The 24,366-nt window shown below is 47.8% G+C and overlaps 1 long non-coding RNA gene across 1 annotated transcript; it reads right to left on the reverse strand.

Moving 5' to 3' along the window:
* Positions 1-5,871: 5,871 nt before the first annotated feature.
* LOC145539688 (uncharacterized) lies at positions 5,872-23,860 on the reverse strand. The gene is made up of 3 exons (XR_014077907.1): positions 23,631-23,860; positions 13,677-13,798; positions 5,872-9,275 (listed from the first exon to the last, which is right to left on the reverse strand). It is a non-coding gene; the product is annotated as an uncharacterized LOC145539688 (long non-coding RNA).
* Between the last annotated feature and the right edge of the window lie 506 nt (positions 23,861-24,366).

The following is a 24,366-nucleotide window of genomic DNA, read 5'->3' on the forward strand; positions in this document are numbered from 1 at the left end:
AGGAGCTGATCTCTTCATTTCTCACCAGCACTTGGCACAAACGGAAATAAGTTCCAGGGACCCAGCATGCTGCCGTGCTCTCCACAGCCCAAGGCACTCTCTAGACTCAAAGAATTCCATGGTCACATCTGATTTTTCCTGCTGGAGCCCACCCATGTTTACACATCAGAGTGCAGTGGGGGTGGAGCTGGGGTGGCCTCTCTGGGCCCTGAATCCCCCACCCCCACCCCCAAGAAGCTGGCCATGGTGTGTGCTCACAGTGGACCCCAGGGAGGGAGGCTCGGAGCTGGGGAGCGCCTGAAAGGATAGTAATGTAATCACCACCCGAGACCGAGAGCTTTTGCCATAGTATCATGTTCACGCCTTGTGACCCAAGCACACAGCTAGATAGGGAGCCCCAGCGGTGACTGAGGCCCTTCTTGGGCTGGTGCCCTCCATCTGGCCAGCACTGGCTCCTGCAGTCCGCTCTTCCCAGTCTGACTGTCTTCTGGGCCAATGGCCCTGCTCAGAGGCCACGTCCTTGGCTCATCTTCAAGAAGCCAACTCTCAGATGATGTCTCATTTACATGCTCAGTGTCCCAGAGCAAACTTGTGGGCAGTAAATCTGATTAATTCATGTTAGTATGCACAGGTTCAAATTATACATTAGAAATAGTCTTTGTCATCTTTGGGGAAACAAGGTTGAGCTAAAAAGAATAGGTATACAAATAGGAAAAACAGGCCAGTTGAACACAGCAGGTGCTCTATCAGTAAATGCAAATCATTTTGCAAAATCCAGGTGAAGACCCATGTTTGATCTTGCACAGGCCTGGAAGCTCTGAAGTGGAAAGTGGAAGGAGGAGCAGGTTGGCTCCAAGTTAAGGAGACCTCCCTCCAGGCACAGGCTGCTCCTCCCCAACCCAGCAGCCCAGGGCAGTGGGGGAGGCCAGGGTGAGCTGGGTGCCGGACTGGACAGGGGGCCTGCCCAGCCTTTCCCATTCTCAGGCTCCTGAGGGTCTGAATCCTGAGGGCCCAGGGCCAAAAGGACAGTCGGCACATGTCCTGGGAATGCTCCTGGCAACTAGGCTTTTACATCAGTAAGATAGGTCAATCCTTTGGGCCCCACTCATCTAACAGAGCCCAAAGTTAGAAGCCATCCAGGTGGGAATAAGGCTGGGAGGACCCAGCCTCCCTGGGGGCAGAAGCTGTTATGTTGTCTGTATCTCTGGACCCTGGAGATGCCCAGCCCATCCTAGGTGTTCGACGGATACTCAGTGAGTGGCTGATGCATTTATTCAGCAAATACTAATAGCTATTCAGCACAGGTGCCAGGTTCAGTGTGGCGCCAGTGGCCAATAGGACAGACACAGCCCTGTCCCCGGAGTTTGTGTTCTAGTGGGTAAGACAGACCCATAAACAGCAGCCTGTGTGGCAGGAGGGATCCTTGAGAGAAGAACCCCTGGGGCACAATGATGGCCCCCATCCTGTGAGATCCCAGGGTCATGGACAGAAAATCAGACAAGGCAGAGAGTAAGGGATGGGAGGCATGGCTAGTTTCACCTGTGGCCATCTTGACATTTTACCTTTGAACTTGTGCTCCCTGAGTGAGGCTCTGGAGAAAAACAGAGCACCCGTGATCAGGGGAGACATGTAAATTTGCTGCAGCTTCCTTAATATTGAGAAATGGAGTATTTCCTGCCATATCAATAAACAAGGACATCACAGTCATCAGTGATTCCAGCCCTTCAGGGCAAATAGGAAGGAGAACAATACCTGCTATCTGGCAGCTACCAGACTACAGCCACTTCCTATGTTGAGCTCAGGATGTGAAAAACATAGGACACTGGCCTCAGATAGCATTTGAAAGGAGTGATTTCAGTGAGCCCAGACTCTTGCATCTTCCCATACATAGGAAAGCACTAAATGCCTTAACTTGTGATATCTGGTTTCCTTTAATTAACAGGTATCACTAGTGGTAAAGAACCTGCCTGCCAATGCAGGAGACACAAGAGATGCATGTTCAATCCCTGAGTTGAATCTCTAGGGAAGATCCCCTGGAGGAGGAAATGGCAACCCCCTTCAATATTCTTGACTGGAGAAGCCCCATGGACAGAAGTGGGCTATGGTCCATAGGGTTGCAAAGAGTCAAACATGACCGAACCAACTACGCATGCATGCACTTGATGTTCAGGACTATCTGACCTTTATTGTAAAACCTCTGTATAACCTAACTCCTCCCTCCACCTCCCTGGAGCAGCTCTTTCAGGGTTACTTGAGATGCTGTCTCCAGGGCTTAAAGCCCTAAAAATTTCTGCCAAACAAAATATAGCTCAACTTTTAGGTTGTGACTATTTTTTCAGTAGACTATATAGGACTTCATGAAGCCTCATGAGAATAGGGTGCTGGGTGGACAGTGTTTTAGGACAGTGACTCAGCAAGGACAAAGAGAGCTTGTCCCATCGATCACTGAGTAAGGGTGGCAATGAGACCTGAGGGCCCATGCTTTCTGGTAGAATCTGAATGCGATGGGCATTGGAGGTGTAAGAAACCCAAACAAGGGTCCATCATGTCCTTTCTCTCTCATGTCACTTTGACACTTTTCGTATCAGTCAGCCACTTGGATGAGAATGATGATAGGAGAGAGACTTCTTTCTCATGAGTGAGCTGAGGTTGAGGGGGTTGGTCCCCTGGTGTCAAGAAGTGAAATTAAAACAGTTGGGTTAGTAGCGTGAAGTATTTTCACTGTTCTGATGAGAAAAAAAAAAAAAATACATGAACATATGAGCAATAGAAGTCTTGGGAATTTTGGGTATTAGTTAAATGTTCTTACACTTGCATTTAAAACAGAAAGGTGAAATGGTAAGGTTCATGCTAATAATCAAAATTAAAAATTTTTCTTTCCTTAGAATGACATTAAATAACAGATTAAAACACTGCAAAAGAGGAAGATGGAGAAAGAAAGGAAGAAGCTTCACATTTCAGTACTTTTTCCTTGCCTTTTGAATGTGGGGCCCATGACTCACTCTGCACTGAGCCCAAGTGAGCATCGTTTTGGAGCCATGGTGCCTGCAAAAGGCAGGTGGGAGGAGGTGGGGGAAAAGGGGTTGGTCAGAGGGGAGGCTGTGATAAGGGTCCAGGGTGGTCTTGGAGGACAGTGGCTGCCCACCAACTGTGGTCACTGCAGGGAGGAGGAGCAGGGTGGAGTGGACCCCTCAAGTGTGCCATTTAGTGCCCTCTTTAGGGACAGCCTGGGAGTAGGGGTGCAGGGCAGAAAGGGAGCAGCCCCCTGCCTCGTGTCAGCCAACAGTTTTTATGCATCTGGCCTCCAAGTAACATTTCCCTTGAACATGGTTCGGAGGCTGCGTGAAGACCTGGGGCAAAGGCAACCCCTGGGCTGAGTTCAGGACTGGCCTTTAGCCCTTCCAGCCGGCACCCAGAGATCTCTGGAGGTCCAGGACACCTTCTCCCCACCAATGTCTACCGTGGGGGCTGTGGTTATGGGAAGCAGTTTGATTTCAACACCTCGCCCCACCCCTAGCCTAGAGGCTGTCTTGGCCCCGAGTGAGGTGGGCCTGCGAGGAAGGTCCAGCATCTCTCCTTTCACTCAGCAGCCCTGATCCGCACCCCGGGTAGGAAGCTGACGGCCGGCTGGTGTCTGGGGAGCGCTGCCTTCCACTTGAAAGTGTGGATGATTAAAGCTGAGGCCGGCAGTGATGGAAGCAGCTCCATTAGCTCCAGGGGAAAGTGGTACATGGTTTTTCCCTTCTGCGCTTGCTCTAGGCCCTCCCTGGGGTCACACACACACACACACACACAGAACCTTGTGTGATACAGCTGCTCTGTGAGGTCAGCAAGGTGGGGCTGGGCAGGGAGTTTAGGGAAGTGGACATAAAGAGAATTCAGGCTTCCTGCACAGCCACGCTGGACCTGGCTCTCTAAATGCATTATCTCATTTATTTAATCCTCATGTGGGTTCTCATAACTATTACCAGAGCAACTGCTGTTTCCAGGGCGCCGACTCTATCTCAAGGATTTTCAGTGTTTCATCTCAGATCCTTATGTGTGCGTTTAACTGACGAAGGGGTGGTAGGGATGCCTTTCCATTTTTTAAAACAATTATTAATTTTTGGCTGGTCTGGGTTTTTGTTGCTGAGCAAAGGCTTTCTCTAGTTGTGACAAGTGGGGGCTACTCTCTAGCTGAGGTACGTGGGCTTCTCGTTGTGGTGGCTTCTTTGTTGCAGAGCGTGGGCTCTAAGGCACTTGCACTTCAGTAGCTGAGGCATGGAGGCCTAGATGCCCCTCAACAAGTGGAATCTTCTGGGATCAGGGATCAAACCCGTGTCCCTTGCATTGGCAGGCAGATTCTTAACCACTGGCCCACCAGGGAAGTCCTGCCCTTCCATTTATTTAGATCCTCTTTCATACCTTTCAGTAATGTTTTGGAGTTTTCAGTGAATAAATGTTGCACATCTTTTATTAACTTTTTTCTTAGCATTTTATTCTTTCTGATTCTATTAAATGGAATTTTTCTTCATCTCATTTGCAAATTGTTGTTTTATGTATTATGGAAGTACTAATACATGGATTTTTGTCTGTTGACTTTCTATCATAAAAACTTGCTGAACTCATGTTAGTTTTCACAGTTTTTCAGGATTTCTTAGAATTTTTTATGCACAAGATTATGTTATATTACCTGTGAGTAGAGGTGGTTTTACTTCTGCCTTTATGATATATACGCTTTTTCCTTTTTTTTTTTTGTCTAATTGCCCTGGCTCGAACCTCTAATACAGTATTGAATAGAAGTGGTGAGAGCAGGTATCCTTGTTTTGTTTCTTATCTTAGTGGGAAAGTACTCAGTCTTTTTACCATTAAGTATGATTTTGTGGGCTTTTCATGGATGCCCTTCTGAAGATTAAGGAAGTTTCCTTCTACTTGCTTGTTGATTGTTTTTCACATGAAAATACATTGCATTTTGTCTAACACTTATTCTACATCTATTGATATAATCATGTGAATCTTTTTCCTTTGTTCTGTTTAATATGGTGTTTTACACTGATTCTTTTTCAGATGTTATACGAACCTTATATTCCGAGATAAATCTCGCTTGCTTACAGTATGTAATCCTTTTTAAAAATTATGTTGCTGGATTTGATTTGCTAGCATTCTTATATCTATATTCATAAGGGATATTGGCCTGTAGTATTCTTTTATTGTGGTATCTTTGTTGAGTTTTGGAACCAAAGCATTATTGACCTCATGGAATGAGGTGGTAAATGATCCCGTCTGTTTTTTGGAAGAGTATGTGAAGGGTTTGTAGCAACTCATCTTTCAATGTTTGGTATAATTCACCAGTGAACTATCTGGGCTTTGGCTTTTCTTTGTGGGTAATACTTTTCATTACTAATTCAACTTCTGTACCTATTATAAGTCTATCCAGATGTTCTATTTATTCCTGAATCCATTTCAGTCATCTGTGAAACAGATTCTTTATCAAGGTACCTAATTTGTTGGCAACTCAATTATAGTATTTCTTTATAATCCATTTTGTTTCTGTAAGGTTGGTAGTAATGTTCCCTATTTATTTCAATTCTGACTTTAGTAATTTGAATCCTCTCACTCTGTCTCTCCCTCTCCATCTCCTCCCTCTTTCTCTCTTTCTCATCAGTCTACCTGTGGTTTGTTCCTCTGTTTCTCCATTACTCCTTCTTTTGTGTTATATATTCTAGCATACTGTTTTACTGTCCTTGCTGTTTCTTTTACTGTATTTTTAAAGTTATTTTCTTAATGGATCCCTGCAGATTACAGTGGACATATTAATAATCAGCTAATGTTTGGGAAGATTTCCTTAAATGCTTTGAACCAATAAGTCCTTTAGCCTTTGCTGAGGGACTCTGTGTGTGTGTGTGTGTGTGTGAGAGAGAGAGAGAGAGAGAGAAAGGCGGGGCATCTTTAACACTCAGGCAGGCAGTTTACAAGTCTGTCTTAACTTTCACTTTCTGCTTACTGTGAGCCTCAAGTTACATCAGAAGTGAGAGATTAGGTTCATGACAGGTTTTCCTAAGCATGTGCATAGTCCTGCACGTGCATATGACCTTTTAGATTCCCAGGAATGTGTCAGAGCTTTTTAAAGCCCCCTGTTATAAGCATCATGTTCCCTAGGCTTTCTTTGAAGTTTTTTTTCAGCCTCTTGTCTGCCCCAACTACTATTGCTACCTCAGACAGTCAGAGTGAGAACGGCTGCTCATTGCTGTCAACAAATGCCTTAGGCATAGAGCTATTCATATACAGTAAGCTTTGATTTAAAAAAAATCATTTAAGGGGACCTCCCTAGCGGTCCAGTGGTAAAGACCCAGCACTTCGAATGCAGGGGGGCGTGGGTTGGATCCCTGGTTGGGGAACTAAGATCCCACACGCCATGTGATGCAGCCAAATAAATAAATAAATAATTTAGGAAGTTGGAGGGTGCTGGAATGGAATGCAGAATGTGACAAAAGAATCTAATTGCACTAGAAATGTCTGACATTACTTCACTGAAAAGGATGGGGGAAAAAAGGTGCTGATCTAAGTGACTTTAGAAATGAGTGGAGAGACTTATTTGGTGGTCCCGTGACTAAGACTCCATGCTCCTAATGCAGGGGGCCCAGCTTCAATCCCTGGTCGAGGAAATAGATCTCACATGCTGCAACTAAAGATCCCACATGCCACAACTAAGACCCAGTGCAACCAAATAAACAAATAAATATGTATTTTTTAAAAAATGAATGGAGTTTGTAAGACTAAAAAGGAACTGTTTACAAGCACTGTGTTCTAGTTGATATAGTTGTTCCTCACAAAAGTGTGAGTTAACAATTCTGAAGCCATTCTATATGTATACTGAAACTGAGCAATTAAATACACGGGTGGTTGATTCTGGAAGTCTGGTTTCTCCTTGTTGGAGTGCAAGATTTCAGCTGAACAAGGAGGGAAAGGTAGAATGATGTATAGTTTAGCCAAGTTGACACAGAAAAACTAACCATTGCATGTAGTATGAGCAGTTATTTATTTGCTTTGTCAGCTAAGAGAGCCTAGAAACAACAACACCCCAGTAGCAATGAGCATACTCAGCACTCAGATCTTGGTTTCTAAAACCATTCTCCAACAAAAGGAACCAGAGCACTTTGGAGAATGTCTGAATCTAGGCTGGGATTAGAAACATACAAGTTGAGGCTGGAGCATGTTGTAGTGCCAGAAAGTAAGAACATGGTAAAAACAAAAGAGAAAAAGAAAAAAATCTACAATGATGGAGCTAGAAGAAGCTCAGGAGTCAAGTGAAAGAGTTCTCATGTCCAAAGCTGGAATAATTTGAGTGACAAAATAAACTAGTATTGGATTATAACCCAAAGTATAAAATAAAACTTGATGATTCCTTACTGATACAAATAAAAGTGAAAGTGAAATTGTTAGTCATTCAGTAGTTCTGACTCTTTGTGACCCCATGGACTAGAGCCCTCTAGGCTCCTCTGTCCATGGAATTCTCCAGGTAAGAATACTGGAGTAGGTAGCCATTCCCTTCTCCAGGGGATCTTCCCAACCCAGGGATCAAATCCAGGTCTCCTGCGTTGCAGGAGGATTCTTTACCACCAAGCCACCAGGAAAGCCTTATATAAATAAATTACTGAGAAAATAAATAAAATGGGGAGAAGAGACAGATATCCTATGTAGAAGAATTCTAAACAATTGTTGTAGATACTACACACTTAGAGGTAGAGTGTAACTCCCACTCCTTAAGCATGGGCTGTTCTTAGTTACTTTCTTTTATAGAATACAGTATACTTTGCAAAAAAAAAAGGGGGGGGAGGAAGAAAGAAAGGAGGGAGGGAGGGAAGAAAGGAAAGGAGGAAGAAAGGAAGAAAGAGGGTAATTTTACAGTAGAGGAACTTCACCAATACTATCTCAGCCAAGTAACCAAGGTCAGTATTGACAATCCCAAGACATATTAACAGCAAAGACCCTTGATGTGATAGGATGAGATGGGCATTTTACCTCTGTGGTCTTTGTTTCCAAAACATATTACCCCAGCCTAATCATGATATAAGATCAGACATATCCCAACTGATGGATATTCTACAAAATACTTGATTAGTACTCCTTGAAATTATGAAGGTCATCAAAGACAAGGAAAGTCTGAGAAACTGCCACAGCCAAGTGGAGCTGAAGGAGATATGATGATCACAAGTAACGTGTTCTCCTGGATGGGCTCCTGGAGCATAAAAAGGACGTCAGATAAAACCATGAAAATTCAAACAAGGTGTGTTGTTTAACTGATGACAGTGCATCAGTATTGGTACCTTGGTTGTGACAAAGGTACCATACTGACAAAAGAAGCTAATTACAGGGGGAACTGGGTGTGGGGTATACAAGAACTCTCTGTACTATCTTCACAATCCTTCTGAAAATCTAAAGCTCTTCTAAAAGAAAAATTTTTATTTAAAAAAATGGGTTGGAAACTTTGTGTAGAGAGACGTCATTGATGTGCCGGCATTTAAGTAAGGGATATTTTCCTAAATGCCTTTTCTCTGGGATGATTCACTTCCCTAGAGAAAAACCTGCTGATTTCTGGCCTGGAGACTATGGCTGCTGATACTCAGGCTGCTGCTTCATGGGTGAAGGGGATGGGGAGCCTGTGTGCTCAGGAGGCAAATGTTTACTCACCTGTCCCTCACTTTCAACAAGACACCTCCCCTTCTCAGTAGGTTCTCTTTTTTAAAAAATTGGGGTATAGTCACTTTACAGTGTTGCGTTAGTTCTGCTGTACAACAAAATGAATAAGCTATACGTATACATATATACCCTCCCTTTTGGACCTACTTAGCCCCCACCATCCCACCTGTGTAGGTCATTACAGAGCACCCAGCTAAGATCCCTGTGCTCTACAGCAGGTTCCCACTAGCTATCTACACATGGTAGTATATATATGTAAATCCTAATCCCCCAAATCATCCCACACTCCCTTCCCTCCCCACCTTGTCCACACATCTGTTCTCCACGTCTGCATCTCTATTCCCCCTACAAATCTGTACCTTTTTTCTAGATTCCACATATATGTGTTAACATAGGATATTTGGTTTTCTCTTTCTGACTTACTTCACTCTGTATGACAGACACAGGTCCATTCATGTCTCTGTGAATGACCCAATTATATTCTTTTTTTATGGCTGAGTAATATTCCACTGTATAGATGTACCACATCTTCTTTATCCATTCCTCTATTGATGGACATTTAGGTTATTTCCATGTCCTGGCTGTGATAAATAGTGCTGTAATGAACATTGGGGTACATGTGTCTTGAATTATGGTTTTTCTCAGGGTATATGACCAGTAGTGGGATTGCTAGGTTATATTGTAGCTCAGTTTTTAGTTTTTAAGGAACTTCCATAGTTCTCCCCGCTGTGGCTATATCAATTTACAATCCCAACACTAATACTTGATGTTTCCAATACCAGGACCTTTCTGGATCACTTTTCCTGTGAACACTCCTCCCACCTCTTACAGGCATGCGTGGGGGTCTCAGGGCCTGACTCTGGGGCTCAGTCACTGCTTCTCATTCATTTCCCTCCGTGGGACTCAGTGCTGTTTCTACCAAACTATCTGCTTTCCATGTTCCCACAAGTATGTTGACATCAGTTGTTCTGTTGTCTCTTCCCGTGTGTTTTGATGGACCCCCTTGTTTATTTGTCTTTTTAGCTTTCAAATTTCTCTTTTTATTCATGATCATTTTGGTAGGATTTGGGGAGAGAGTGAAAATAAATGAGATGCTCCTTCAGCCAATTTTAACTGAAAGTTTCATAGTTCTTCCACCATGATCAAATATTCTGTAGGAAATCTGGGGCATGACCTTTCCAACCTTAAGAGCCTGGGGCTGAACGCTGGCCCCAAGGCTCCTGTCAGACAAAGACTAATCAGAAAATGGGCAGATAAAGTACTAGAGTTGAAAGATCAAAATCAGAATCCCCAACTCCCTAAAAAGCCAGATTCCCTTGGAAAGCCATGTCCCCATTACCTGGAGGGAAAGATGGCCATATGGGTGAGCTTCTCTGAGCATTAGCTTGTGCAGGTAGGTGGCAGCTCTCGCCTTGTGGCTGTGTAATTACATAGCAGCCCTGATCTCTTTGGGGCCCATGGGAGCCTCTCAACAGAGCCTGAATGACCACCATGAAGCCAGCCAGAACCTGTCCCATTCTCAAATGGGCCAGCAGAGTTTGGGCATGCTCCTATTGCCCTGATGGACCACTTGGAGATGGGGTCACTCAGCATGTCCCCTGACCCCCTTTATCCTGACATACATTTAAGGTGTAGGCTGCAGCCCAGTGGAAATATAAAAAGGAAGTCAATTCCATGGGTTTTTCCTCACAAAAAGAAAGCTTAACAATGTCACTCAGGCCGAAGTAGCCTGAACATGGGATGTGAAGCTTCAAGAAAGTACTTAAGAGACTGCCTCCAGGCATCTCTGTTACTCAGGGCTCTGTCCCTCCCTGGATCCAGGAGGATCTGTGTGGGATTCAGCTCCCAGCTGCCCACCAGCCTTGGTGTCACCTTGTTTTATTCAGGGAGACAACCAGGCCAGGAGAGCCTGGTCTGAGACTTGGCCCACCACACTGAGAGCCTGTCTAAGTTGGTGTCTCTCCTCTCTTGGGGCCAGACTGAATGCCCCTCTGAAAGGCTTTCCCCTCACAGCAATCTCATAGCCTGGAAAATGCAGACAACCACCTGAACTGCTGGCCTGCACCGCTGTCTCCCCTGACCCTCCCCTGGTCCTGGGAAGTGGGAATCTACACGGTTGACCACTTGCTCGGCAGCCCTGGGGGGCCCTGCTTGGGCAGTCAGGCAGGAGGTGCTGGTGTTCACAGGCCTTGGTGTACCCCAGACGTTCCCTCCGGCTCACAGCCCGATTCACTCCCTAGAATCCAGCGAAGCCTCCTCCACCAACCTAATCGGGTCCATTTACCTGGGAATGGGCGGGGCTGTGAGGTGCAGAGTAGGGGTGGACCCACCCCAGCCTCCTCCTGGAGTGATGGCTGTGTCTCCACTAAGGCTTGGCTCTCATGGTGGGGGGGCCTCCCCTGAGCATCAGTCCCCCACCCCACCCCATCCGGCGCTCCTGGGACTCTCTGCTGCGTTCCCTCTCCTGCCGGGGCTGAACCACCACTCCCTAAACACACTCTTTGTGCCTGGATTCCAGCCCTGACATCATCTCTGCTCTGGCAGAGCCCAGAGCAGCAGACCCAGGATCCCTCACAGGGAGGCAGGTGAGGCCACTCCAGGAGGTCACTACCACACGTCAGGGTGCCCAGCACCTCTCCCCTCCTCTCCCCAGGCAGGGCCCAGGCCAGGCAGGCAGCAGTGAGGGGCATCTCAGGGCAAGTCTGCTAGCCCTACTCCCTCCAGAAAACAGGCTCTGCTCCATCTTCATGTATTTATAATAGCCCTTTCTTGTTTTCTGTCAAGCTGTGTTCTCTGTTTATCAATAAAATCAATGATACAAATCCCACACCAGGGGCTGGTTGGAAATCTCTGCTGGGAAACATCTCCTTCTAAAGTCCTCCCTCTTCAAAGAGCTCTTTCTGAAAGGAAGTAATGGTCTGTGCCCATGCAAGAGCCTTGGAAGACACAGAAAGGAGCTCTTAGGAGAGGACCTAGGCCCAGAGGTCCGGGGATGGACCTCATGGGGCTCCCAGACCTGCTCTGGAGCATTGGAGGTGGGATGCAGATTCCAAGACCCCCTTTCTTTCAGAGTCTTGCCCTCGCAAGGACCATGACAAGTCTCACATCTCTCATGGGAACCCTAGCTCCTGTTGGGGTCACCAGAGGGGTTCACAGGCATGGGGTCCACACAGTAGTGGGGGATTGGTGGGGAGAGGAGAACTGATGACTAAGGGCCCTTGGAGCCAATGAATTCCATCCCTCTAAAGGGAGGCTGGCTCAGGGTTTCTGGACTCCAGGGAGGGCAGACAGGACACCTAGGATGTACTGGATCTGTTTCCAGTCTCTCCGAGGGCCTTGAATCTCCTGGCGGTCACCGGCACACAGCTGGGCAGGGGACACACCCCGAGAAGAGTTATGAATTAAATGGTGTCCTCCCCAAATGCCTGTATTGAAACCCTGGCTCCTAATGTGACTGATTGGGAGACAGGGTCTTAAGAGAGATGATGAAGGTTAATTGAGGTCACAAGAGAGTGGCCCCTACAGGACTGGCATCTTTGTAAGAAGAGGAAAAGACATCAGAGAGCTCTCCACTGCTCTCTCTCCCTCTTTGCTCATGCACAGAGGACAGGGCATGTGAGGACACAGCAGAAGGTGGCTGCCTGCAATCTGAGAAGAGAGGCCTCACCAGAAACCAGCCCTGCCTCTAGAACAATGAGAAATCAATTTCTGTCTTTCAGCTCCCTGGTCTGTGGTGTCTGATATGGCAGCCTTAGCTGACTGATACAGTGGCCCCAGTAGGAATGTTCTGGATAGGAAGGTGCTCTGGACTGTGAGGCTGGAGGAGCAGGGGTAAGATCAGCAAGAGGCACAGAGAGCACAGGTGCCTGGAAGTGGGGCCTATGTGGACCGGGGCTTGCAGGACCCCTTCCCATGCAATTCCCCTCTCCTGAGAGGATCCTTCCCCTGGATGACCCCTTTGAAGTCAGGGGACATATTGGGACCACTGGGGAGCTGGATTCTGGTGCTAAGCACTCCTCAAAGTGCCTGGGACCACTGATGACAAGTTGATGACAAAACTGGCATAGAGGGTTGAAAGTGCAAGGTGACCAACACGCCCCTGGAAGCTAGCTCTGGGCCAGCTGTCATGGGACAGGCACGATCGGAGTGTTGCTCTTGGCTGGGGATCTGAGAAGAGGTTTCCATGGGTTCTGATCACCAAGGTGTGACCCATGGCACAGATGCAGGCCCTGGCTGCCTCCCAGTGGGGAGTGTGGGCTTACCCTACTGTATTCCCAGAGGTGTTGGGCACACAAACTGCAGAGGCACTAGGGTTTCAAGGTCAGGGTCTCCGAGGCTGCATCCTCTGTGTCCCTTGGGACTCCCACTCCTAGTAGATGCATCTGTTGGACAGCTGCAGATGTTCTGGGCCAGGGGCCCCTGGGCATGCAGCCCTGGGGTCCTCAGAAATGGGGCTCAACCCTCTGTCCACAGCCAAACACGGGACAAGTCTGGCCCTTTGGTGGAAGTCAGCTGTCTACTTTCCATTTTTTTCTGCCACCAGTAATACTTATCCAATGTCAGCCTTGTGCCAAGCACTGGCCTGGGCATTTATGACCCTGTGAGGCAAGGGCTCTCAAAACCATATTTCATAGGACAAGTAGCTTGCCCCAGGCCATGTTGGTTGAGTGTCTGAGTTGAGTTTACACCTCTACCCATTGAATTTCACAGCCCAGGCTGCCTCTCTTCATAGCAGCACTGACCTTGGAAGTGGTTCCCTCAGCCCATGGCTGCTGACCTCACAGACCCTGGAAGTGCTGGCTGAGGCAGTGTGTTCCTCCCCTACCTGAGGGACCCTTCCTGGGAGCATGGAGGAGTGGATCCTTTCTGGGTACCATGGCCCCAGGGCTCTGTATCACTCCGATGCCTGGGTTCTCCAAAGAAGCAGACCAATGAATTATTCTACCTATCTATCTATGCTTCTATCTAGAGAAATTTATTATAAAGAACTAGCTTACCTGATCGTGGAGGCTGAGAAGTCCCAAGATCTGTAGTTGTCAGCTGGAGACCCAGGAGAGCTGATGGTCTGAGTTCCAGTCTGAAGGCTGACAGGTTTGAGACTCAGTATTTCAGTTCAGGCCTGAAGGTCAGAAAAGATCAACATCCCAGTTCAACTATCAGGCAGGAGGAATTCCCTTTTGCTTCAGGGAGCATCAGCCTTTTGTTCTATTCAGGCCTATGACTGACTGGATGAGGTCCACACACATCAGGGAGGGAAATCTGCTTTCTACCTTCTACTGATCCAAATACTAATATCCTCCAGAAATACCCCCAGGGACTGAGTGCATGCTCAGTTGTGTCTGACTCTTTGCAACCCCGTGGACTGGGCTGTAGCCTGCCAGGATCTTCTGTCCATTGAATTTTCCAAGCAAGAATAATGGAGCAGGTTGCCATTTCCCTCTCCAGGGGATCTTTCCCACTCGGGGATTGAATTCAAGTCTTCTGTATCTCCTGCACTGGCAGGTGGATTCTTTACCACTGCACCACCTAGGAAGCCCCAGGGACACCACTGACCAAGTCACATGTTGACAGGGAAAATGCAAATATTTTGGGCTTGGAGACTCCAGGCCCAGGAGCCCCGCATGTGCACCAGCTCCCAGCCACACGCCCTGCTCTGGGACAGGCTTCGGCTGGATAGCCTGGATGTGGGTGAGACCACTTAACAGCACATCTCCTGAGCACACCCTTCACACTCTGAGCCTCCTTACTTCTCTGGACATGGGTGTACAGTCCACGACCAGTGACCCAGGCAGGGTAGACCAGGGCACTCGGGTTCGAAGAAGTCCCACAGTCAGTCCAAATTACTGCTGGGATCTGGACCCAGTGCTCTGGCTCCCAGCCCCAGACTGTCCTGCCTTCTGCCTGCTGCTGGGGGTGGAGTGCTTTCCCCACTCCTGCCGGCTTGTGGCTGTTTCTGAAGCTGGGTGGCCTGCCAGTCAGTGTCCTTGGAACAGTCTGGGATATGAAGAGGAAGCTGATGCCGAATGGGGGGTTTGGGGGTGAAAAGGACGAGTCCCTCCTGCTGAAAGAGGACCATGTCTCTCCCTTGAACCCACCAGGGGCTGATCTTGCAGGGGGCAGGCCAAGACAGGCAGTCAGAGGAAGGCTGGATGGCCTCAAAGGGGGCAAGTCTCCCAATGCCTTGGTGAGATGACTCCCCCTCACCGTAGAGACCCCTAGACTTGGCATAAGATTCCAGACAGAATGATGTTTACATGCAGTTTAAAAACAACTCCTTCAAAAATCAATACAGGCTCTTACATACGGAAATAATTCTGGTACATGCTGAGATTTGTAGAACTGAGTCCACAGTTCTGGGGTGTGTGTGTGTGTGTGTGTGTGTGTGTGTGTGTGTGTGTGTGTGTGTGTGTGTGTGTGTGTGTGTGTGTGTGTGTGTGTGTGTGTGTGTGTGTGTGTGTGTGTGTGTGTGTGTGTGTGGTGTGTGTGTGTGTGTGTGTGTGTGTGGTGTGTGTGTGTGTGTGTGTGTGTGTGTGTGTGGTGGGGGTGAGGGTGGCCCTAAGGATTTCAACTAGAGAGGATGGCCTTCAAGGTTCTGGAGGGTGGATCCAGGGCTCCTATTAAGGCTGGCACACTTAAAAAAAAAAAAAATATATATATATATATATATATATACATAATTGTCTTTTTAAATATATATTTTCTTAGCTGCACCTTGCAACATGTGGGATCTTAGTTCCCCAACCAGGGATTGAACTCAAGCCCCTTGCATTGGAAGCACAGAGTCTTAACCACTGGACCTCCAGGGAAGTTCCAAAGGCTAGCATACTTTTGACAGGGTCCTCGAGGGCTCAGGATCCAGAGATAACAAGGAGCATTCCTAGGAGGGAAAGCCCTGGCCTATGGCTGCTCATGGCGAGACCTAGGTCCACATGGTTTACACCCTCTAGGCCTCAGAGACCAGCACACTCATCCCCTGTCCTCTAGATGAGGCCCCTCAGGGGAGAGGGGTCCTGCCAGGCCCTGGATGCCAAGACCAGCCAGGTGCTGGTCAGTGCCCCACACCAGACCCCAGACACTAATTCTCCATTTGTGCTGTGTCCAAATACTATGTTGGCTTTGTTATCACTTTTTGTAAATCAACTCACTTCTTAACCTATTCCAACCCCAAAGAAGGGCAATGCCAAAGAATGTTCAAACTACTGTACAACTGCCCTCATCTCAATGCTAGCAAAGTAATGCTCAAAATCCTCCAAGCTAGGCTTCAACGGTCCATTAACAGAGAACTTCCAGATGTTCAAGCTGGATTTAGAAAAGGCAGAGGAACCAGAGATCAAATTGCCAACATCTGTTGGCTCATAGAAAAAGCAAGAAATTTCCAAAAAAATCAACTTCTGCTTTATTGACTACATAAAGCCTTTGACTGTGTGGATCACAACAAACTGTGGAAAATTCTTAACGAGATGGGAATACCAGACCACCTTACCTGCCTCCTGAGAAATCTGTATGCAGGTCAAGAAGCTACAGTTAGAACCGGACATGCAACAACGGACTGGTTCCAAATTGGGAAAGGAGTACCTCACAGCTGTATATTGTTACCCTGCTTATTTAAGTTATATGCAGAGTACATCATGTGAAATGCCAGGCTGGATGAAGCACAAGCTGGAATCAAGATTACCTGGAGAAGTATCAATAACCTCAGATATGCGGATGATACCACACTTATGGCAGAAAATGAAGAGGAACAAAGAGCCTCTTGATGAAAGTGAAAGAGGAGAGTGAAAAAGCTGGCTTAAAACGCAGAAAACTAAGATCATGGCATCCAGTCCCATCACTTCAAGGCAAATAGATGGGGAAACAATGGAAACAGTGACAGACTTTCTTTTCTTGGGCTCCAAAATCACTGCAGATGGTGACTGCAGTCATGAAATTAAAAGACGCTTGCTCCTTGGAAGAAAAGCTATGACCAACCGAGACAGCATATTAAAAAGCATAGACATTACTTGGTTGACAAAGGTCCATTTAGTCAAAGCTATGGTTTTTCCAGTAGTTATGTATAGATGTGAGAGTTGGACCATAAAGGAAGCTGAGTGCTGAAGAATTGACGCTTTTGAACTGTGGTGTTGGAGAAGACTCTTGAGAGTCCCTTGGACTGCAAGGAGATCAAACCAGTAAATCCCTAATGAAATCAGTCCTGAATATTCTTTGGAAGGACTGATGCTGAAGCTGAAGCTATAATACTTTGGTCACCTGATGTGAAGAACTGACTCATTGGAAAAGACACTGATGCTGGGAAAGACTGAAGGCAGGAGAAGAAGGGGATGATGGAGGATGAGATGGTTGGATGGCATCACTGACTCGATGAACATGAGGTTGAGCAAGCTCTGGGAGATGGTGATGGACAGGGAAGCCTGGCATGCTGTAGTCCATGGGGTTGCAAAGAGTCAGACATGGCTGAGTGACTGAACTGAACTGAATTGAACATCTTAAGCAATGTCAGCCTTCAAATCAGTCTTTCAACGTACTTAGGTTTCTTCTCCCCTTGTGAAGATGACTCATGGAGATGAAGAGGGTTTGGATAGCTCCTGACTTAAGGAGTCAAGCTTAGTTCTGCAGCTGCTCAGTGGGTGGTCCTGAGGCTGCCGTGAGGTGGCCCCAGCCCAGGAGGACGGGGTTGGTCAGGCTGTTCACTGGGAGCCAGGCTGCCCTGGGCTGATCTCGATCACAGCCCCACAACCTTCGTTGAAATGTCTTTTTCTCTGTAAAGCCAGGTCACATACTGTGACTGACCCATCTTCATATGACTGAGGATTCAGTAGAGTAGAGTGGGCTTCATCTTCTCCTGTGTCTTCTCCAAGTGGCCACCTTTATCCCCATGACATCTGGTGTCTGAAAGTCCACATTGTCTTGGGATGTACACATTCACATTTAGTATTTATGTGACAGGATTCCCCCATCCTCTTGCCTTCTACCTTTTTCTGCTTCAGTGTGACACTTGCTACCAACATAAGGCTAGATTTTGCTTTTGTGTCCAATCTGACAGTCTCTGTAGAGTACATGTATGTTTATTGTTTCCACTGAACTATGAGAATTTAATTCCACCTTTTAAATTTTTTCCTGGATTTTTCTAGACTTCTATTTTCCCTCTCCTTCCTAACTCCTATTAGAATGACTAAATTTTCTGTCTTCCCTTTTCCTCTTCCTAGTGGTTTGGAAATTATTATTGGCTGATAACGGTAGGCCTGCCAAGTAGCTTCAGTCGTGTCTGACTCATTGCGACCCCATGGACTGTAGCCCACCAGACTCCTCTGTCCTTGGGGATTCTCCAGACAAGAATACTGGAGTGGGTTGCCATGTCCTTCTCCAGGGGATCTTCCCAACCCAGGGATGGAACCCACATCTCTTATGTCTCCTGCATTGGCAGGTGGGTTGTTTTTTTTTTTATCACTAACACCACCTGAGAAGTCCTCCCAAGGATACAACCACATGCTAATCCCCAGAACCTGTATATATCATCTTTTAGCAAAAGATGTGATTAGGTTGATGATCTTGAGAGCAGGGGCTTCTCCTGGGCTCTCTCAGTTCAGTTCAGTCGCTCAGTCATGTCTGACTCTTTGAGACCCCATGGACTTCAGCACACCAGGCTTCCCTATCACCAACTCCCAGAGCTTGCTTAACCTCATGTCCATCAAGTCAGTGATGCTATCCAACCATCTCATCCTCTGTTGTCCTTTTCTCCTCCTGCCTTCAGTCTCTCCCAGCATCAGAGTCTTTTCCAGTGAGTCAGTTCTTCACATCAGGTGGCCAAAGTATTGGAGTTTCAGCTTCAGCATCAGTCCTTCCAAAGAATATTCAGGACTGATTTCCTTTAGGATGGACTGGTTGGATCTCCTTGCAGTCCAAGGGACTCTCAAGAGTCTTCTCCAAAACCACAGTTCAAAAGCATCAATTCCTCGGTGCTCATATTTCTTTATAGACTGACTCTCACATCCATACATGACTATTGTAAAAACCATAGCTTTGATTAGATGGACCTTTGTCAGCAAAGTAATATCTCTGTATTTAATATGCTATCTAGGTTGGTCATAGCTTTTCTTCCAAGGAGCAAGCGTCTTTTAATTTCATAGCTACAGTCACCGCCTGCAGTGATTTTGCAGCCCAAGAAAAGAAAGTCTGTCACTCCATTGTTTCCCCATCTATTTGCCATGAAGTGATGGGACTGGATGCCATGAACTTAGTGTTTTTGAATGTTGAGTTTTAAGCCAACTTTTTCACTCTCCTCTTTCACTTTCATCAAGAGGCTCTTTAGTTCTTCTCTTTCTGCCATAAAGGTGGTGTCATCTGTGTATCTGAGGTTATTGATATTTCTCCTGGCAATCTTGATTCCAGCTTGTGCTTCATCCAGCCCAGCATTTTGTATGATGTACTGTGCATATCAGTTAAATAAGTAGGGTGACAGTATACAGCCTTGACATATTCCTTTCCCAATTTGGAACCAGTCTGTTGTTCCATATCTGGTTCTAACTGTTGCTTCTTGACTTGCATACAGATTTCTCAAGAGGCAGGTAAGGTTGTCTGGTATTCTCATCTTTTTCAGAATTTTCCACAGTTTGTTGTGATCCACACAGTCAAAGGCTTTATGTAGTCAATAAAGCAGAAGTAGATTTTTTTGGAAATTTCTTGCTTTTTCTATGAGCCAACAGATGTTGGCAATTTGATCTCTGGTTCCTCTGCCTTTTCTAAATCCAACTTGAACAGTTTGAAGTTCATGGCTCATGTACTGTTGAAGCCTGGCTTGGAGAATTTTTAGCATTACTTGAGCACCCAGGTTCTCTGGGTGGCCCTAAATGCAATCACATATATCCTTATAAGAGGGAAGCAGAGGGAGTTTTCAAACAGACCTGCACAGACAAGAAAGCCTTATGAAGATTGGCAGAGTTTGAAGTAATGTGACTACAAGCAAGTAATGCTAAGACAGCCACCAGAAGCTGGATGAGGCAAGGAAAGATTCTACCATAAATCCTCAAGAGGGAGCCTTCTTGATTGACACTTGCTTTCTGTCTTCTGGCCTCTAAAACTGTAGAATACATTTCTGTTTTTGCAAACCACCAACTTTGTGTTAACTTGTTATAGCAGTCACAGGAAACTAATATAGCACTTATTTTGTCTATTTCTATTACTTTAGTAAGTTGCCCTGAAATTCTTTGCCTGTGTGCTGGAGCATGCAGACTCTTCATGGACATAATTAATATCACTCCCTGCTCCTCCTGAGTGGGCTGGGCTTTGCTCCTCAGTATATCAATTCCCATTTTCTCTCATGGGCCCAAGTTCTTGACACCTCTCCTGTAGGGGCCTTTAAAACTGAAAGCAGGCCAAGATGCTACATTCACCAAAGGGCCAATTTATGGAAAATCAATTTGCTGAAAGTCAATTTTTCAAAAAATCAATTTGCTGCAGACAGAATTTGCCAGATGACCAATATACCAAATTTACCAATTTAAGAAATGTCTGTTTGTTTGGTGATAATAAAGTGTGCAGCTATTGGGTGGTATAATTCTTAACAGTTTCTGAAGATTTCTGTGAAGTTTTAGCTGACTGTTGTGTTTCCTGGCAGCCCCCTACGGAAGGCCCAGCTCACTGAATGCTGAGGTTGCAGGGTGCAGTCAGTGTTTTGTGAGTGTATCCAAGCCCTGGTCCTGGCTAGGCAGCCATCCCTCTGCCCGGCTCTGGTCAGCACAGCATCAGATCAGCGCCTGAGCTTCCACTCTGATTTCTCACTGTTCATTTCTGTCCTTGGAAATGCCTCTCATCTTCTCGAAAACTCAGCTATTCATTTGAAGGTTGTTTGTAATATATTGCCCAGTCTTTCTAAGTCCTGTGTGGAGGGGGATGGGGTGGGGTAAAATATGTCTGAGGTCTCCAGGATTGAAACGGAGCCTGCTGTGCCCTTTTTGTGGACAAGGAAGCTGAGGCTGGCATCAGGAAACCCACCCTACAACAGTCCTGCAGTCACTGGGGTGCAGCTGAGATTTGACCTCTTGAGAAATCTATATGCAGGTCAGGAAGCAACAGTTAGAATTGGACATGAAACAACAGACTGGTTCCAAATAGGAAAAGGAGCATGTCAAGGCTGTATATTGTCACCCTGTTTATTTAACTTCTATGCAGAGTGCATCATGAGAAACACTGGGCTGGAGGAAGCACAAGCTGGAATCAAGATTGCCGGGAGAAATATCAATCACCTCAGATATGCAGATGACACCACTCTTATGGCAGAAAGTGAAGAAGAACTAAAGAGCCTCCTGATGAAAGTAAAAGAGGAGAGTGAAAAAGTTGGCTTAAAGCTCAACATTCAGAAAACTAAGATCATGGCATCCGGTCCCATCACTTCATGGCAGATAGATGGGGAAACAGTGGAAACAGTGGCTGACTTTATTCTTTTGGGCTCCAAAATCACTGCAGATGGTGATTGCAGCAATGAAATTAAAAGACACTTACTCCTTGGAAGGAAAGTTATGACCAACCTGGATAGCATATTAAAAAGCAGAGACATTACTTTGCCAACAAAGTCCGTCTAGTCAAGGCTATGGTTTCTCCAGCAGTCATGTATGGATGTGAGAGTTGGACTATAAAGAAATCTGAGTGCCGAAGAATTGATGCTTTTGAACTGTGGTGTTGGAGAAGACTCTTGTGAGTCCCTTGGACTGCAAGGAGATCCAACCAGTCCATCCTAAAGGAGATCTGTCCTGGGTGTTCATTGGAGGGGCTGATGTTGAAGCTGAAACTCCAATCTTTGGCCACCTGATGTGAAGAGCTGACTCACTGGAAAAGACTCTGATGCTGGGAAGGATTGGGGGCAGGAGGAGAAGGGGATGACAGAAGATGAGATGGCTGGATGGCATCATTGACTCGAGGGACATGAGTTTGGGTAAACTCTTGGAGTTGGTGATGGACAGGGAGGCCTGGCGTGCTACGGTTCATGGGGTCGCAAAGAGTCGGACACTACTGAGCGACTGAACTGAACTGAATGCCTCCTGAGGGCTTCACATATGGCGCTAGTGGTAAAGAACCCACCTGCCAATGAAGGTAGACATAAGAGATGTGGGTTCAATCCCTGGGTTGGGAAGATCTCCAGGAGGATGGCATAGCAACCCACTCCATATTCTTGCCTGGAGAATCTCATGGACAGAGGAGCCTGGTGGGCTATGGCCCATAAGGTCACAAAGAGTTGGACACAACTAAAGCAACTTAGCATGCACACACTGCCTCCTGATTCAAAGGATCTTCCTTTGAATATGCAAATTCTCATCAGGGTCCACAGAGTGGCTTTGAGGAGGAGGGGCTGTGAGCCCCCTGTGGCTCCAGGGCTCTCTAGTAGTCTGACCACCCATCGCGGGGACCCTGGCACCTACGATATACATTTTCAGTGGATTGTCACCACAGGTGTGACACTCAGCACTCATGCAGTTTGCAGATGGGTAACTGAGGCTCAGAGTGGCAAAAACGGCCTCTACCTTCCCCTGCTTGGCAAACGACAGAGCCAGAATGCTCACCCAGTCTCCTGACTCCTCTGAGGCTGGTGGTGTCCACAGTGATATGTGTTTCCACTCTCACATTCCGGCACAAGATGACCCGTGAGACAGAGGGCAGAGGGCAGGGGGTGGGGCCAGGCCTGAGCCAGCGCTGCAGCTCAGGGCAGCCTGGCCCAAAGAGTGGTGGCTGTGGTTCCCTACACCTTGGTGGGGCCACCACCATTGCTGAGTGGGGGTGCCTCTTATGGCCTTGGGAGAGCAGAAACCTCCCCAGGCTTCCAGCCATGGAGCCCATGTGGGGACTTTGAACTCTGGTCAGGAAGCCTCCTCCAACCTCCACTGCCACCCAGGTGTCTGGGGAAAGCAGCCCAATGCTGGGCTCTCTCTGGGTCTCAGCCTCCTGGCATATAGAACAGGGTAGGATTGGCTGCCCTGTCTTCTCTTAAGTCCAGACTTTGCTGTGCCTGGTTTCCCAACTCCTGAGAAGGTGTTAGTGCAGAGGCCATGGGCAATGACTGTCAGGAACCTCCCAGAATTAGTGGGGGGATGGGCCAGAGCTGGAAACCATCATGGTGTTGGGAATGGCCAACAGCTTCAACCCTGCTTGTCTAATTGGGCATCTTGGTTGTGACTATCTGGAGTACCGTGTTAAGAAAGATCCTGAGAACTCATCTGGGCTCAGAGAGCAGTGGGGGCTGCAAGTGATTACCCATGCCCTCCTCGGGGGGCAGGGGTGACTCTGTGTAAGTGCCAGCTTCGTTGCCCACCTCGTCTCCACGGATGGCCGTGATGAAGGCACAGCAAGAAGCAAAGGGCCCGCAGGCTCTGCTGTGGGCCCAGACCTCCCGCCCCAAGCCTGGCACACTGTGGAACCACCCCAGCCGGTTCTTGGGCCTTTTCTTCCGAGTGGTGGCAGGTTCTGCTGTGCTGGCTCCATCTCGGGAGTGTGGGTTAATGTGCTGTTACATATTGCATGAGGCAGCCTGCTGATAAAGCACCCGAGATTCTTGCTTACAGGCAACCCAGCCCCTGGACTCAATGCCCAGAGGGTCCCATTAGCTCGGCTCTTGGGTCGATCGAACCTTGGAAAGGCCTGGCCAGACCGAGCTCGAGGTCCTCCCTGAACACTTAGCGTTGGAGGAACAGGCTTCCCGCCCACCGCAGGCCAGAGCTCTGGGCACCTGAGCTATTGCTCTGGGAAGCAGAGCCCAGCTGTGCCCAGCTGGCAGCCCAGAGCAAGGGGAATGTGGGGGCTGTCTCTGAACCCCCATTCACTTGGAGTGGTGGCCACAGGCCGCCATGACCTTCTTTGACCCACCTTGCCTCACCCACCCCTGCCCGGGGCTGCACCCCCTCTCTGTCATCCCCCAGCCTCAGGCTTGGCTGCCTCAATCAGCTATTCTTAAAGCTACTGACCCTCACCTTCACCCTGAGCGAGCTCAGGCAACACCTCACAGACTGTCCTCCTGGGTGGCCGACACACCAGGCAGATCACACTGGTGGAAGGAGCTCTCACGGGAGAGCTGGCGGCAGCTTCATCTCGTCCAGAAGCCTGCACGGCCGTCTCTGTGGCCTGCAAGGCCCTGCCGGCGTGATCCTGCCTCCTGACCAGTCACCTTTCCCAGGATTGAACCTGCCTTGACCTGGACCTGTTTGGATGAAGAGACAAGGTTGGGGGGGGGCTTGCTTCCTCGTGGTGACACAGGGAGTTCTGGGGGTCCCTGGCCAACTGCTACCCCCTCAGGCTTGCCCCCTGGTCATCTCTGTGAAGCAGCCCACAGGGGAGGTGTTGGACATGGGTGTCCCACGCAGGCTGGAGAAGTGTCTGCAGGGCTGCATTTAGCGGACCCATGGGGAACACCTCACCTCCACTGGCAGTCACTGCACCATGAGGGGTCTGGGCTGGCTAGCTACCATGAGGGGGTGATGGGCCTGGGCCTGGCAGAGGGGGCGGCCTTCAGTCAGGAGTTCCTTCTTCCTTGTGGGCCTGTGTCTACCCGCCCCCCACCCCCCCCCAGTGAGCCCCTCTGGGCCTGCCCCTGCCTAGATGTGACGAGGAATCCCCACAGCATTCTCGGGTCTACCCTAGAGTGCTCACATCCTGCTGAAAGTCTGGGGTTAAGCTCTCCAGCTGGTTTCTCTGAGCTGGTGTTTCAGA

The sequence above is a fragment of the Giraffa tippelskirchi genome, chromosome 2 (assembly GCF_054371585.1).
Source record: "Giraffa tippelskirchi isolate mGirTip1 chromosome 2, T2T-mGirTip1v1.2.pri, whole genome shotgun sequence".
NCBI lineage: Eukaryota > Metazoa > Chordata > Mammalia > Artiodactyla > Giraffidae > Giraffa > Giraffa tippelskirchi.